Below are 16,121 nucleotides of genomic sequence, written 5' to 3'. Positions count from 1 at the left end.
CTTTTCTGTTCCCACGGAGTCCAGCCTGCGTTGCCGCTGCCGGGACCTCAGCTCAGCCTGGGAGCTTTCTCGGGCCTCTGGTACCTGCTCTTTGCAACAAGCCAGAAATGCCAGGAACGAATGCTGACTGCCGCTCCAGAAGCAGCCCTCAACCAGTGACTAGCAGGACTTGGTGGATAAACACCGCAGCTCCCTCTCCCCTTAGTCTGGGCGTCACCGCGGCATGTTCCATACCATCTCCCAGAGGTCGCAGGACGACTGTGATCCAGCTGCCCATGGTAGTGACAATTTCTCTTTATTCGCTTCCTTCTCTTCCCAGCCTTACTTCCCTCCTGCCCTGCCAGTGTTTCCTGAGATAACCTCCCTATTTGCACTTGAATCTTTGTTTCCACGTCTCTTCTGGGGGAACCCAAGCAAGACAGAGACCGAGGCCAAAAGAGGCCCAGGAACATGGCCAAGGTCACACTGCTGTTCAGTGTCATAACAGGGTCCACAGGCATGTCTCTTGGCTCTTCCTGCCCACAGTTCCTCCTATGGCTTTGTACATGGGACTTTCCCATGTACTATAGGGCTATAGGCCAGGATCTGTGAACCTCTCCTTTCGTGACCCAAGGAAAGAGACCCTCACCCTTAGTGAATGGTGGGCCCCTGCCTGGGATTCAGGTGTCAGGCCTAAGGCCCCTTTATTTTCCTTCCCCACACAGCCCTGTGTCATCACTTCTTCTTCTTCTTTTTTTTTTTTTTTTTGTAAGATTTTATTTACTTATTTGTCAGAGAGAGAGAGAGAGAGAGTATAAGCAGGGGAGTGGTAGGCTGAGGGAGAACCAGGGTCTCTGCTGAGCAAGGAGCCTGATGCAGGACTTGATCCCAGGACCCTGAGCTGAAGGCAGATGCTTAATAGACTGAGCCACCCAGGCATCCCTGTGTCGTCATTTCTAAATCATTTCTCATGTCCTTTCCCTTGGGCCCCAAATGTTCACCTCCCAACGCAAACAACTCTAGCTAGAAGAGAGTTTCTTTGGAGAACCTTGAAACAGTCAAGCTTCACATCCCGACCCCAGCCCTCACTCCCACCCTTTTCCATTTCAGGCCAAAGTGGATGGGAACACCCCACTGATTTCAAGCTGAAGATGTCCCCTTCCAAGCCAAAGACAGCGAACCTTGTATTTGAAAGCCCATTTCGTGCCCCTTGAGCTTCAGGGAATTGATACTAAAATAATGTCTCACACACACACACACCCCACAATAGACACATAGAGCACACAACACTTGCAACACAGACATGAGAGACACACAATACATGCCACATAAACACAACACACATGATACAGACTGCACATGTGACCTACATACCACACACAAACATGACACACACGGGACACACACAAAGCACATAGCAAACAGCACCCTCATACGACACACACACAACAACACACACATACCGCGGGTCCGTGCCCGCACACGCCCCCTCATTTCTTTGGGTCCCTTCCCCACCTGGGCAGGAGGAGATATCTGGAACAGGCCTGGCCCCAGCTTCTGATCTAGACGGCACCGAGGGCTATGCTGAAGACCAGGTTATTCTGGTACATTTCCAGCCATCATTTTAACCGACTTTTCTCATTTCTTTCTCATGCCTTAGTACTAATTAGCCCCGGGATTTAAATCTCACGCATTAGGCCAAAACAATTCTAAATGCTTTTGGAGAAACAAAACGTTTCTGTAGCCGAACGTGCATCCCTATGAAAAGCAGGCAGCAGGAACACTGACATTATAAAAAAAAATAGAAGTGAAAACCCTCCAAGGGACAAGGCCAAGATCGGACGTGTTTGCGGACTGCCTGGTTCATAGCCCAACCCCGGCAGAGGCTGCGGGGTGGAGGTTCTTGGGCGGCAGGAGGGCAGGAAGGAACAAAATTAGTTTTACTTCTAGGTTGCGGGTAAGAGGAGGAGGGGCGGCAGCTGGTCTCTCTCCTTCCTGTTTTCCAGTCCCTGGCCAGTTCTTGACTTTGGAACAGCCCTGCCTGGAAGTCTGGAGAGATCAATTCTCCTAAGGCTGCCGGAGGCAAAATCCATCTCAAATTCCTCCCTGCTTCTAGCAGTAATCTCCATCCCCCTGGCGTGTGCTCTTCTGAGTGGCCCATAGGGTAACAAACGGGGGGGGGGGGGGGGGGGGGCGGGGGGAGGGGCACGCGGCGGGGAAAGCCCTGCTGGGGACGGCTCCATGTGGCACTGCCAAGCCTGCCACCTCCCCCTGCTCTCCGACTGACTCTCGATGCTCTGTCTTTTCCCTTGGTGAGACTTTCCGTTCCTTCGATGCAGGTGCTTTTGTGGTTAGGGACCGCAAGCTCGCAGATGTGTTCTGTGTACAGTTGTCTAACTGGTTGTATCAGCGGAAGCTGACAGGGAAGGAGAGGCACCCTGAGTGACACCGAGAAGGAGTTTCTATGGAGATCAGGCCTGGCGAATCTACGCCAGGCTACTGTGTGGGTGCCCAGCAAGGGCTCTGAGGTCAGCGTGCCAGAGAGGAGGAAGGAAAGATGGTCAGGAAGGTGGGGGCGGGGGGAGGCCAGGGACAGACTGGATCTGTGAACACAAACTGAGACCCAAGGGGATGTCTCACCACCTCCAAACTCAAAGACATGGGGGGACCCTCCAGCACGCACACCCAGCAGCCCCGGCGCTCAGAGAAGCCCAGGGAGGAGGGCCGGCGGCACTGGAGGTGCTGCGGGCCTGGCTACCACCCACACCAACGAAGGGAGAGGGCGGATGGGTGACCCGTGTGAGCCAGGGCAGTGCCTGTCCTGCTCCAGTGATCAGACCACAGAAATGGCTCCTCCTTCACTTTCACCTTCCAAATCCCACACAGATTTCTCCCATGGTCAACCCTGACCCAGAAACAGACAGGGAAGCAAATTCTGGGACCCATAATTCCGTCCGGTTGACACAGTTGTCAACTGGATATTTCCGTCCCCATTTCTCAACGTTCTCCAGTCACTCACATTTGCGGCACAGAATAAATAAGTTGGATTATCAGTGCACTGGTCAACTGCTGCTGTGTAACCATCTTAAATTCATAGCAGCCTCCAACATTGAACTTCTTACTCCCAAGTTCGTGGGTTGGCTGGGAGACTTGGCTCCCCACAAGTCCCTCAGCCCCCTCCCTGGACCAGTACAATCTGGGGCGTGTTCTCCTCACGACGATGGCAGAGGCATGAAAGAACAAGTAGGAACTCATGAGGCCTCTTGGGGCTTAGGCTCAGACCGGAACACTGCCCCTTTCCTTCCACCCCATTGGCCCAGCAAGTCATAAGGCCAAGCCTAAAGTCAAGGACGGGTAACATATACTCCACCCATGACAAAGCCATGGCAAGCACGTGGCTGCAGGCAGGGGTGAAGAATTGGGGCCCATGATTCTGTCCACCACCCGGGGACAGCGCTCTCTGTCGGGACATCTCTCTCCCACCATTTCTGGTACCGAGTCAAGAAAAGCCCATGTCTCCTGCAACTTCCCTTCCTTCAGTTCTACTTTGTTAATGAGTCTCAGGCTGTCTCTGTCTCACTTTTAGGTCTATCCTCTCTCAAATCTTGTCCAGCTATCATGGGGGAGGGGATCTCTTTTCCTTTCTCTCCATTCCATATCTCGGCTAAAAACCATGCAATGGCCATGTGAAATTGAGCACCAGATACAACTGAATGGAGGAAAAGAAAGGCTGTTAGTTTTGAAGTGAAATTAGATAAAATAAAGAGTCAATGCCGTCAATCTCTAACAACCCTTGAAATTGTCTGGAAGTGCCATCCATAATCACTGCAAAGTCTCCATGTGCCTCCTCAGACCCAGCTAATTCATATCTGCTTTTCCTCAAGCCCCAGTACTGACTTATAAGAGACTTACTCTGCGGAAAGTTACTGTTTGTGGGGGTGCCTGGGTGGCCTAGTTGGCTTCGGTGTCCAACTCTTGATTCTGGCTCAGGTGGTCATCTGGGAGGGTCATGACATGGAGCCCCGCATTGAGCTTCCCACTCAACGGGGAGCCTGCTTGAGATTCTCTCTCTCTCTCTGCCCCTCCCCCTGCTCTCTCGCTCTCTCTCTCAAATAAATATATTTTTTAAAAAGTTCCTGTTTGGGGCGCCTGGGTGGCTCAGCGGGTTAAGCTTCTGCCTTCAGCTCAGGTCATGATCCCAGGGTCCCAGGATCGAGTCCCGCATCGGGCTCTCTGCTCAGCGAGGAGCCTATTTCCCTCTCTCTCTCTGCCTGCCTCTCTGCCTACTTGTGATCTCTGTCTGTCAAATAAATAAACTCTTTAAAAAAAATTTTTTTTAAATCAAAAAAAATTAAAAGTTCCCGTTTGTGGTATTGGTATTTAATGACCAAGATCACTTGGTACTTGATGAGTTAATCTACAGGGTGTGCTTGGCTCGGAGCAGAGTGCACAGTAAACAGTCAATAAGAACTGTCGGTCAGTCTGTGGTGGCCATGGTCTTCCTTACAAAGGCACAGAGCTTTGAACAGCTATGGCTGTGTAACACACTGCCCCCAAAATACAGTGGCAGCCAAACAACAGCCATTCTGTTAAGCTCACAGATGTCATACTTCAGGAATTCCGCCGTGGCACAACAGGGGTGGCTTGTCCCTGCCCCATAATGACTGGGGCCTCAGCTGGGAAGACTCAAAAGGTTAGGAGTGCTTGAAAGACTGTGGGTTTGCCAGGCATCTCTCATGTCTCGCTCTCTCTCTCTCCCTCTAACATGGCGGCATGAGGGTAGCCGGGAATCTTAACTGGCAGCTCAGGCCTCCCAGAATGAACGTTCTAGAAAACAAGGCAGAAGGCTTGCAATGGCCTTTGAGGATCCAGCCTCTGAAGCCACGTGACGTCACTGTGCCCACGTGCTATGGACTGAAGCCGTCGCAACCTCATGGAACTCAGGGGAGGGGCCAGAGACACCATCTCTCAATGGAAAGAGCGTGAAAGGATTTTCTGCCATGTTTTAAAGCCACCGCTCAGCTATTTCTGGTACATTGACAGTTGAATCGGTTTTTGTGGGTTGACTGGGAACCTCAAGACTCTTCTTAGCAGTGTTTCTATGGGAACTGCGTTTTTTTGGTCCAAAAACCAAACTTATGAGTTAACTCTGGGACACAACTCATTCATAAAGTGGAACTTCCCGAATTCTCATTCCCCGCCCCCACCCCATGAAATATCTAACATTGTGAACATAGGTCCTGATATTATTAATGATCATGGCTTCTTGAGCACTTCCTAGGTACTAAACTCTGCTCAATGTTCTATGTGGATCATGTCATTTGGTCCTTCTGACCATGTTAAAGATGCTAGAATTATTTCTATTTTTTTTAAGATTTTATTTATTTATTTATTTGTCAGAGAGAGAGAGAGAGATCACAAGCAGGCAGAGTGGAGGCAGAGGCAGAGAGAGAAGCAGGCTCCCCGCTGAGGAAGGAGCCCTATGTGGGACTCGATTCCAGGACGCTGGGATCATGACCTGAGCTAAGGGCAGTGGCTTAACCCACTGAGCCACCCAGGCATCCCAAATTATTTCTGTTTTATAGAGGGAGAAGCTGAGGCTGAATGGGCAAGGGACAAGGCAAAGGTCACATAGCTGGGGCTGTGACACAGATTTTGAAACCAGGTCCATGTGATCCCCAAGGCCATGCTTAACTATTACAGTGCACTGACTTCATGAGTAATACTATTTGAGCAAAGGAAAGCTTTGAGGGAAGGCCAAGGGGGCTCTCTCCAGGGGAATAGGGCCTAAAGCAGAGTCCATCACGGACGTCGCCACCAGTAAACCCCCCCCCAACTACTGTTCTTCCTTCCTACATGGATCTGGGTTACACAGACCTTCCATGTGGTCCCCTGTGTCCACTCGTGCCCTGGAGCCATCCCTGCCTGCCCCTTGGCTCCTGGCCCTCTCGGTCCCCACCAGCGCCATCTTGCTTCAACCAGAGCAGACCAGGCCACACTCAGCTTTTTGTCCCCAGGCCTGGATGAGGAATGAAGGGCCGTTTTTGTCCCTGGCTGTACAAAGCCATTTGTGCCCAGGCAGCCTGGGGGAAGGAGGGAGCCGGGGTGTGGGGTGGGGGTGCATGGAGTTGGGCAGAAGGCGAGGCAAACACAACCCCATTCTCTGGGGCTGGTTAGCAGACAACTAGCTACATGCAGGCTGGAACCCAGAGCCGGGGGCTGCTCAAGAAGGAAAAAGCTTGCAGCCCTGGTGGGTGTCCCCAAATGTTTCATAGCCGAGTGTCTGTGTCACCAGCTCCAGCCCCCACTCTCCTCCCCTTTTCCCCAGCTCCCCTCCTCCGCCCCCATCCTGCCCTTTGGGATGAGAAAACCCCCTTGTTTGGGGTCTTTGCCATAATGATGAAAGCCTTTTTTTTTTCTTTTAAGAATTCATCTTCGCATTCCAGAGGGGGCATTGATCACCCCGTGCCCGGGCTGCAGACATGTTCCTCCTTCAGATCCTCCTGCCCAGAAAGGCGGCCTTGTCAGACACATGAAACCAGTCCCTCTGGACATGTGGACAAGGCGCAGCCCTTTGGCTGAGCACGAGGCGTCCTGAATGCCGCAGACAGCTGAAGGAGAGCCCTTGTTCCTAGTGCAAATGGCCTGGGCTGAATGGATGCAGCTGAGCACAGTGGGGGAGCGGGGGGGAGGACCGGGCCCTCCTGGCACCTCCCCCACCCACCCACCCCTGCACCTCCACAGGGCAATGTGAAAGGCAAGTTTGCTTTCCGAAGAAGCTCTTGGAGCTACCTCAGTAACAACGTCTCACCAAGAGTTAAGAAAGCTCAGTGGGTATGGGGTGCCTGAGTGGCTCAGTGGGTTAAAGCCTCTGCCTTTGGCTAAGGTCATGGTCCCAAGGTCCTGGGATGGAGCCCCGCATCGGTCTCTCGGCTCAGCAGGGAGCCTGCTTCACCCTCTTTCTCTCTGTCTGCCTCTCTGCCTACTTGTGATCTCTCTCTGTCAAATAAATAAATAAAATCTTTAAAAAAATTATTTAAAGAAAGCTCAGTGGGTAACCAGAAGCGGCTAACTATGGCTTTTCTCTGCCTCATCTTCTAGAGACAGAACCTTTCTTTCTTGCGGCCACCGCTCCCTCCCACCCCGCCCCCATCCATGAGACTCTGACCCAACCCTGGCTGGCCAGTGAGGGTACTCTGGGCCGGGGCAAGATCACTGCATGTTTGACATGAGCTTGGTCAATGAAGACCCCTCCTAGGGACTTTTCTCCCAGAGGTAAGGACTCTGTTCCCATTAGGGTAGCTGCCTTCTGGCCCACCAGGGAGCTTGAAGCCAGCTAAGAAATGCAGCAACAGCCCTTCCGTCTGAAGCTACTGTCTGGGCATTTCCATCCACGGCACCAGTGAATTCTACGTTTTGCTCCAGCTCGTTTGGTTTGGATTTCTGCCACTTGCCCCCCACCCCCGCAAAGAGACTGATTCATAGTTCTTCCTCGAACAACTGTCAAGTCTTCAGCTTGGCATTCGAGGGCCTCTGTGTCCCAGCCACACCGTAGCCATCCTAGGGCCCCATGGGCAGGTGGGCCAGCCTCGCCCCGGCTCTGGCTCCGGGAGGGTCCATCCCAGCCCTGCCCTCCGGGAACAGGCACATCCCAGACCAAAGGGCCCTGGGGGAAATTTTCTGACCAGCTGTGGCTCACAGAAGTTTGAAGAGGGCACCCGCTTCCCCCTGCCCCCCACACCGTGCCCTGAGGTCTGGGCAGAACTTCGAATTGCTGGTGGCGGGCCAGCCAGAAACGCTGGACAAGCAGGTCCCACGTGCAGCCATGCACTCCAGTGCCCCCGACAAAGGCAGCAATGTCCTGAGAAGACTCCCCAGGGCCCAGGTACTCCAAGGGGTTCCCCAGAGACATCCATCCTCAGGAACGGGGTACCAGTACTCCAGCAGGAGAGGGAGCCCTAGGCGTCCAACAACACTGGCGCACGCAGGCCTAGCCACTCGGGCCAGATGCCCGGGGCAGGCCGGAGGAGGGGCCCAGGGGGACTGGACTCTGATGATCCAGGCAGGTGGGCCTGAGCATTGAATTTTTACCCCACTAACAGGGATTGGAATTTGCTTTCCCAACAACAAAGCAAAAGATCCTGATTTCAATGCTGTGTCTCTCTACACCCACCCCCATCCTTCACAACCCCCCAGGGGGCACACATGGGATACATTTTGGCAATGCTGCTGAAATCGCAAGTAACCTTTAGGCTCAAAATTAATGTTTGGGTACACAAGTCAAGTCACATCAAGAGTTAACATATTGAAAACCTGTGTTGAATTTAGTTCATCGCCACAGTCCCAAACCCTTTGAGGGTTCCCCTTGCCACCCAGCCTTCTGACGTTCCTGTCCATCCACCACCTACAGGGCTAACTGCAGAACCCTGCCATAGCCCCGATCCAGTGCTGAGGAAGGCACCTTTTGATGGGTGGATGCCAAGGCCTCATTCGTGGTTAAATATATTCTCTCGTCTTCAGTGAAGCTGAAAGCCAGCGGCTTGGGGTGTGTGAACCGAAGCCAGAACCCTGATGCGTGGGGCCCAGGGTCCCAGTCAAGGACTGAGGTGACCACTCAGCTCCTCTAACTTTTCTCACTGAACCTCCCTCTCCAACCTCTAACTGCTTTGCCAGCTCTCCTGTCCAGTGCGCATAAAGGTGTGTGTACGCACGCGTAAATGGTGTGCTCATGCGTGCGTGTGTGCACAACCAGACACAAAATCAACCACGATAACTACTTTCCCCTTGCCCTCCTCCCCCTTCATGTTCTTCCCCAAATCATTTCCTACCTCACACCCACCGCCTCTCATGCTCTTCCCCTAAAGACTACACTTGCTGAGAACATTCCAGACAGCCTACTTTATGTCACTCTTTACTCTGGATGGTACTTCCAGGACCCTTCAATCACAGCCATTTCACAGAAGAGGAAACTGATGCTCGGAGCGTTAATTACGTTGCTCCAAACCACACCTCAGAGTTGAGATTTGAACCTGGGTCTGAGGAGACACCAACACCCACGATCTTCCACTGTAGTCAAATTGCTTTCAACATTGAAAAGACTGCCTTTCCCATGGTTAACCATTCAGAATGGTTCCACAAAAGGTTTGGCTCTCCTCCCCTACCTGGACTGCAAAGCTTACAAGCTCAGAGATTCTATTCTCTCTCTGTGCTTTAGGCCCTGTCTTCTTCCAGTGCTGGAATTATCCAGGCCCACAATCGATAGTGATTAAATTGAATATCATAAGATGCACGGAACTAAGCCATGTGGCCAGGAGGGCAGCAAATCTTCTTAAAATAGCTAGCTGTGGGACATGTTACTTATCATCTTTGGTCTATAAGAGGGGAATAATAGTAGTACCTACTTCATAGGTTTGTTGTCAGGTTCAAATGGAAAAAAAAAATGGCACAGAGCTGGCATACAGTAAATGCTCAATAAATATTAGATAATATTCTTGTTATTATTCCCACCCAACAATCCAAGCTTGAAGCAGGGTTCTTAATTCCTTTTACTCCGTTACAGCTCTGCCAATTGTTTCATCCACTGAGGGAATCACCTAAGAAGACAGAACTACAGACACCTGTGAGGGTCTCTGGGACTTGGGGAGGTGGCGGGCTCTCAGGGCAGGCTTGGAGCTGCTTTTCAGGTCTCCCATAAAGGCACTGTTCTCCTGTGACTCTCAGAGGAGAGAGGGAGGGCTAGCTGAGTGAGCCCTTTTGTGTCTTGCACGCTGGTGTAAAGGTCACTATAACGCAACCACACGACTGAGCCCATGCCCTACAGGAGCGGTGCCCGGGATCGGCCGCGCACCCCGCTCCCGCCTTCTGCAGGTCACCAAGCGCAGCCCCGCTTCGTGCCTGAATGCCAGAATCATTTAATGATTTAAAAAGATCGAGATCAATGGCTTCAGCAATTTCTGGGAAGCAGTAACTCAGCGAGCTGTGGAAGGTTCTCAATTTGCTGTCTCCAGCCTGGCCCCGTGGCAGGATTTATGCTGAATGGGCTCCTCGAGGCAAATCTATCCTGGGATGGGGCCCCGTCCAATCACCCCGCCCAGGAAACGCTGGCATACTGACATCACCCTCACTGTTGCCAAGTCTCCCTTGCTCTGAGGGGCACTCTCTCATTTCACATTAATTAGAAGGCCATTTTCCAAGCATTTCCATCCCATAATGAAGGGCTTTCTGCAGTGACTCGGTGAAATATTAAAACATCTGACTTGGAATCTTAAAAAAAATACATCTTGCCTGCTCAGACTGTATATTGTATAACCCTTCATGCACCAGGGAGAAGGGGGCATTGAGTTTAGCAGTGAGGAAGCCTTGTCCCAAGTGAGGCTGCAGGGGTGAGGGGGGGTGAGGAGGGAGGATGACCACACACCACACAACTGCCATCACCAGTGACCACTGTGCTGTCTTCTGCCCCCACTCCTTCCATCTGACTCTGACACGGAGATGGGGGAGCAGGAGGGAGGAAGGTACAAGTGGCTAGGGAAAACAGAATGGGACCTTCTAAGAGTCCAGAAATGGTAGGTCCTTGTGATAGGCAGGGATGTGGGGGCTCCCGGTGAGCTCTTTCTCTGAGTTTTCAGCCCCTGGTCTAGTCCCCTCCCACTCTGACACCGTGCCTGACCCACAGGGAGCTTAAGTAAGAGTGATGTTGGCAGAGGCTGGACAAGCACACCCACCCTGGTCTCGGAGAACACTCACTCTTGGGATCCAGCCCAAGCTAGCCATATAGAGAGGCCATGTGGAGAGAGACCCCAGCCTCCTGGCTAACCCCGATTAAAGAGCCAGACATGTGAAAGGAACCCCCACAGACGTTCCAGTCCCATCTGCCACCTGACTTCAGCCGCCTGAAATAGTCCAAGCAAGACCAGCAGAAGATCCAGCCGGCAGAGCCCTAGACAATGCGGGGAGTCATGAAAAAGAATAAAATTGGTTTTGTTCCAAGCCAACAAGTTTCGGGGTATCTTATCACTCCGCAATGAAGAACGAAAACATCCTTTTATTCTCTGGCAGTCCCAAGGTCAAGTCCCCACTTCTTGGTCCTCCCTGATGAGAGCTTCCTGTAGGTCTCTCATTTAGTTTTCCCTCACCTTCCATGGGCTCTCGCTTTTCACTAACCACCACTCTTCTCCTACTCTCTGGGATGTTCCTCTCTCCTCCTCAGCAAAAGTCAGGTTTCTGTTAAACCACGGCATCTGGATTTCTCACACAGTAAATCTTGATTATCGGACGCTATACTCAGTCATGGCCCTTTGCTGTAATAACAAACCCGAGCTCTGGGGTCATAAGAATGTAAAAGAAAATCTCCAATGTCCCGTCTTGTGTGACAGAGGATGTATTTGTGGGAGGCGGTGTGTGGGTGCTGAAGAATGAGACTCGAATTACCAAAGACTGTGAATTTCGCATATTTAGACGTGTGTGTGCGCGTGTGTGATTATATATAGTGGATATATATATAAAATGTATATATATCTAAAATATATATAGATAATTTCCTGGTTCATGCTATATCACAAAGTAAGCTAAGTATTGAAAAGCTGTTTTGCCATGTGGAAATCCTTGCTATAATGAATTAATAAGAACACTGTGCAATCAACATATTAATTGTATGTAAATGGTGTTTTTTAAATGCTTTAAAACAATTTATTCCCCTGAGCATTTTAAATAGGCCCCCTGGAAAGTTGTTTATGTAGTTATTTGCTTGGCAAACTTCTCTCTCCTAGAGGGTTCCTTCAACCCACCAAGGAACACTTGAGGAAACCTTGCTGTCCCCCTTCCTCTTCCTCTCGAGGTTGCAGGAGTTAACATCCCGAGCGCTGGGGACTGGGCTGAGCCAAAGTGATTCTGAATTTTGATTGCTGTTTTTTAAGGTTTTACTTATTTGAGAGAGAGAGACAGAGACAAAGAATGAGAAGCGGGAGGGGCCAAGGGAGAGAGAGAGAGAGCAGCGAGCAGAAGCAGACTCCCTGCTGAGCAGGGATTTTTTTTTTTTTTCCCCAAGCAGGGCTCGATCTCAGGCCCCTGAGATCATGAACTGAGCTGAAAGCAGACGCTTAACCCAAGCAAACCAAATTGCTCGTTCCTCCTCTTGAATGTCTCTGTCCGTTCTGAATGAATGCTTATCCTGCATAAGATCTGGGTAAGGACAAAAACATAGGTGACTCTCAGGGACAAAGAGACTCTGTTCCCCCATGAAGGACTGCTTACCCAACCCTGCCATGGTCCCACCTTGGTGTAGAAGGAGAAAGTTGCTCGAGCCAGATACCTGACATGGTCCCAAGACAGCCATCAATGTTAAAAACGCCACAAGTCTGGGACGCCTGGGTGGCTCAGTTGGTTAAGCAGCTGCCTTCGGCTCAGGTCATGATCCCAGCGTCCTGGGATCGAGTCCCACATCGGGCTCCTTGCTCGGCAGGGAGCCTGCTTCTCCCTCTCCCTCTGCCTGCCACTCTGTCTGCCTGTGCTCGCTCTCTCTCCCTCTCTCTCTCTGACAAATAAATAAATAAAATCTTTAAAAAAAAAATGCCACAAGTCACTCAGGGCATTCCTCAAGGAAGTTCAGGACCTTCCCATCAAGCTAAAGCAATGAATGAGGAAACATCCAGCACTAGAAGAAGATGTTCAATAAAGACAATGCATGAGTTTAAGACAAGGAAAGAGCCATTGTTTTGTTTTATTTTATTTGGGGCTCCAAACAATTTAAACCAATTTCCAAATCTCCAATTTCCAAATGAACCCAACTTCCCAAGGACCTTGCCATTAAGTAAAGTTTCCAGTAAGTAAGGCCTGATATGAGGCAAGCCTTCTGTCCACCACGAATTTTCCTACAAGCCCCCTGGAAGGATAATTCTCTTTATTCTCTTGAGATACATAAAATGCCGGTATGAAAGAACTGGGCAGAGCCATTCTGGGCAGCGTGCTTAGAATCAGCCTCTCTCACCTGGAATGTTCCAAGGGAGGCCCTCAAAACATTATGCTAAGTCCTTCTTCCCCCTCTTCCTTTTACCCCTTGGGATGACTCTACTTCTTTTCCCCAGGTTCCCAAGAAGCAGGAACATGAGGTTTAAGGGGATAGTCAATGAAACCTCTGCACATGGTGACCTGGGGCCACCACTGCAGCCACGGTGACCAAGGTGGCATTAGTAGAGGAACAAAGTAGGGGAGTAGATATGAGAATACAGCACTCCTACAAGCTAAAGGTCTTGCTGGGGGGCATCTGGGATAAATAGAAACCTGTCCTCTGGTGCTGGGGCCTATCACAGCTTGATGAGTTTCAAAACCCCATCTGGTCTCACCATGGCCAGGCCAGTCCATGCACCCATCAAATACCAGCTTGCTCCATGCCCACACGTCCCCCAGCCTCCCGGTATGGCAGGGCATCACAGTTCTGGGGCTCCAGGGCTCCCTCAGGAGGGAGGAAGGGAGGGAGGAGGGAGAGAAAAGGAGTGAGGAAGGAAGGAAGGAAGGAAGGAAGGAGAAAGGAAGGAGAGAGGGAGGGAAGGATGGAGGAGGGAGAAAGGGAGAAAGGAGAGTAAAAGGATCAACCAATATTAAATGAGCAATTACCTTGTTACACACATACACATAAGCTCATTTAATACTCTCAACAACATTATGAGGTTGATACTTTTATTTCATGCATTTTCAGGATACAGATGAGAAAATTGAGGCTCTCAAACTCCAGCGACTGGCCCAAGGGCACACGGCTAGGGAGTGAGGGTTCTGGAGCTCAAATCTACAAAAGGATCCGGGGCAGCCTCTAGGAAGTGAATCCTGTAAGGCACCAGCTGGCCCATCTCCTTTAAGAACCAAGGCGGGTGGGGGGCAGGGAGACATTTTGAGCTGGCTTCTAAAATGGGTGCTCTCAGGACTGGAACTGACCTTGGGGCTCTGCCTAGCTCCAAGGAGAAATTCATCAAATGGGGATGGGGCCAGCTTCCTACTCTCCATTTCCAGAAACCTTAAGCAGTGATGAGCTGAGAGTCACTGTTTTCCTTCCAGAGTTTGTATATTTGGGGAAGGCACAAGAGCCATCTTGGCTCCCATTCCTCCCAGCTGCCCCATGCCCAGGGCACAAAATTTTTGCAAAGACAAAGATGTGAAGAACACTTGGAAACGGGGACCAGAGGGGAGGCCAAAGCTGAACGCAAAACAATGAAATCATGGGAGAGATATTCAGAATCTCCACAGAAGGGCTATTTGAGGGTAAAGTCTCTCAAGTTCACCAACAGGTCACCAACTGGCCACCTAAATACTTTTGGTCCAAGCCAGTCTGGGGGCAACCTGTCTCCCCACTGACCAATCAGAAAGGAAGCAGCCTGGGGCGGGGTCCTGAACCCCTCTGCGGCACCACCACTGTTACTTTCCGTACTGGATTGGCAGGGGAGGGCATCCCTGAGAGCCATGAACTTGGGGTGTAAGGGCTGTTTACCGAGAAGTACAGAGGCATTTCCCTATTTTAACAACTGCGGGGGTCTTGCTGGAGCAGGCTTGTGGGGAGGACCCCCTCCCAGAGGACCTCCTGGAGGGAATGCAGGCACAGAGGGCTGCTTTGTGAGGCAGCTTCTCCCAGGCGTCCCTCGGAATGAGCCCACATGAACAAGAGTCCTTTCCTGAACTAGACCCCCATCTGCCCCCACCACCGCAGAAACACCATGGCCTGTAGGACTGGCACGCCGAGGTGCCCCCCCCACCCCCACCCCTGCGGAGACAAGGGGCACAGTGATTTGCTTCCACCGGGTTAAGCTTGCTCTGTCTCTGTCTCTGTCTCTGTCTCTGTCTCTCTCTCTCTGGCCCAGCGCCTGTTCTGTGAGGCCAGCGTTAGTGATCAGGAGGAGGCCAAGGTCCCCACTGGCTATTCTCTGTGAAAAGCTAAGTGGCCTGGGGGGCTGGGAGGAAGACCTTGACGTCAGGAGCCCTAAGCCACCAGGCTGACAGCAGACAGCAAGGAAGGCCCTTGGGAAACGCGCTTTATTGAGGGACATTTGTCTTCATTTGAGGCAGCCTACATCTCATCCCAAAGGCGTGCTCTGAGGCGAGAGCTCCCTGACCCCTCCCCAGACTGTCCCTGCACTGGCCGAGCGTGGGCAGCAGGGAAAGAGGCTTTTTAAAGACCCTCAGCAGCCCGCGGACAGACACCAAGGAAGAGTAGCATGAAGCTCCCCGTATCACCCCAGAAGGGCTCCCAGCCCTTGCCTAGGGCAGGGTGGCCTCCTCAGACTCAGCCCCCAAAACCTGGCTCCTCTTGAGCAGCGATTCTGGAAGTTCAAACCTCCTATTTGGCATAGTGATCAGAGATTCGGATGATCAATTTTTTTAACCTATTGTTTTCCAGATGCAAACTAAAGAAACCAACCCTCAGAATCATATAGCTGGTAAGGAGGTCCACGGACCCTCTGCCTTCTCTCCCATGGAAAGAGGCTGGTGGAAAGGACTCTGCGAGTGGGCTTTTGAATCCGAAAATACCAGAGTGCAGGATTTCGGTGGGGTTTTTTGTTTGTTTGTTTGTTTGTTTTCTTTGCAAAAGTCGGGATATTTAAAATGTTGAAAGACCATGAACTGTGCCCTAGCCGCTGCCACGAATCTGTGGCGTTGTGAATAAATCATTTCGTCTCCGAGGGCCTCGTGTTTCCAATTATTAAAAAAAAACCGCCTGATCATCAAAGGAGATGACCTGAAGCTCGGCCACCTAGGCGCGATGCCGACTCTAACAGCACCCCCCACCCACCCACCCAGGTTCGCAGGTTCCCTGCTCGGCGTAGCCTGGGGACGGCTCGGGACCCTGCGGGACTGGGGGGACGGGGGCGGCGACGGCGAGCCGGGGGGGGGGGGGCCGCGGTGGGCCGCTCGGCGCTGGGCAGCACCCCACAGAGAGATTTAGGGAACCGCGGAGAGGGAGGCACGCAGCACCCCAGCTCCGGCACTTTGCAAAAGCACAGCGTTGCGGGGCGAGGGCGGCTGGCGCCCGGGACCACCGGGGACCTGATGCCCTGGCCCAGTAGCGGGGGTCGAGCGGCGTGGGACCCGGGTGCCCGGCCCGGCTCCAGAACGCGGCGCGGCCCTGCGCCCTGATCTCGCCGCCGCCGTGGCCGCGGCTC

Source organism: Lutra lutra, chromosome X (genome assembly GCF_902655055.1).
Source record: "Lutra lutra chromosome X, mLutLut1.2, whole genome shotgun sequence".
In the NCBI taxonomy this organism is placed as follows: Eukaryota; Metazoa; Chordata; class Mammalia; order Carnivora; family Mustelidae; genus Lutra; species Lutra lutra.
This window is presented reverse-complemented; position numbering follows the sequence as displayed.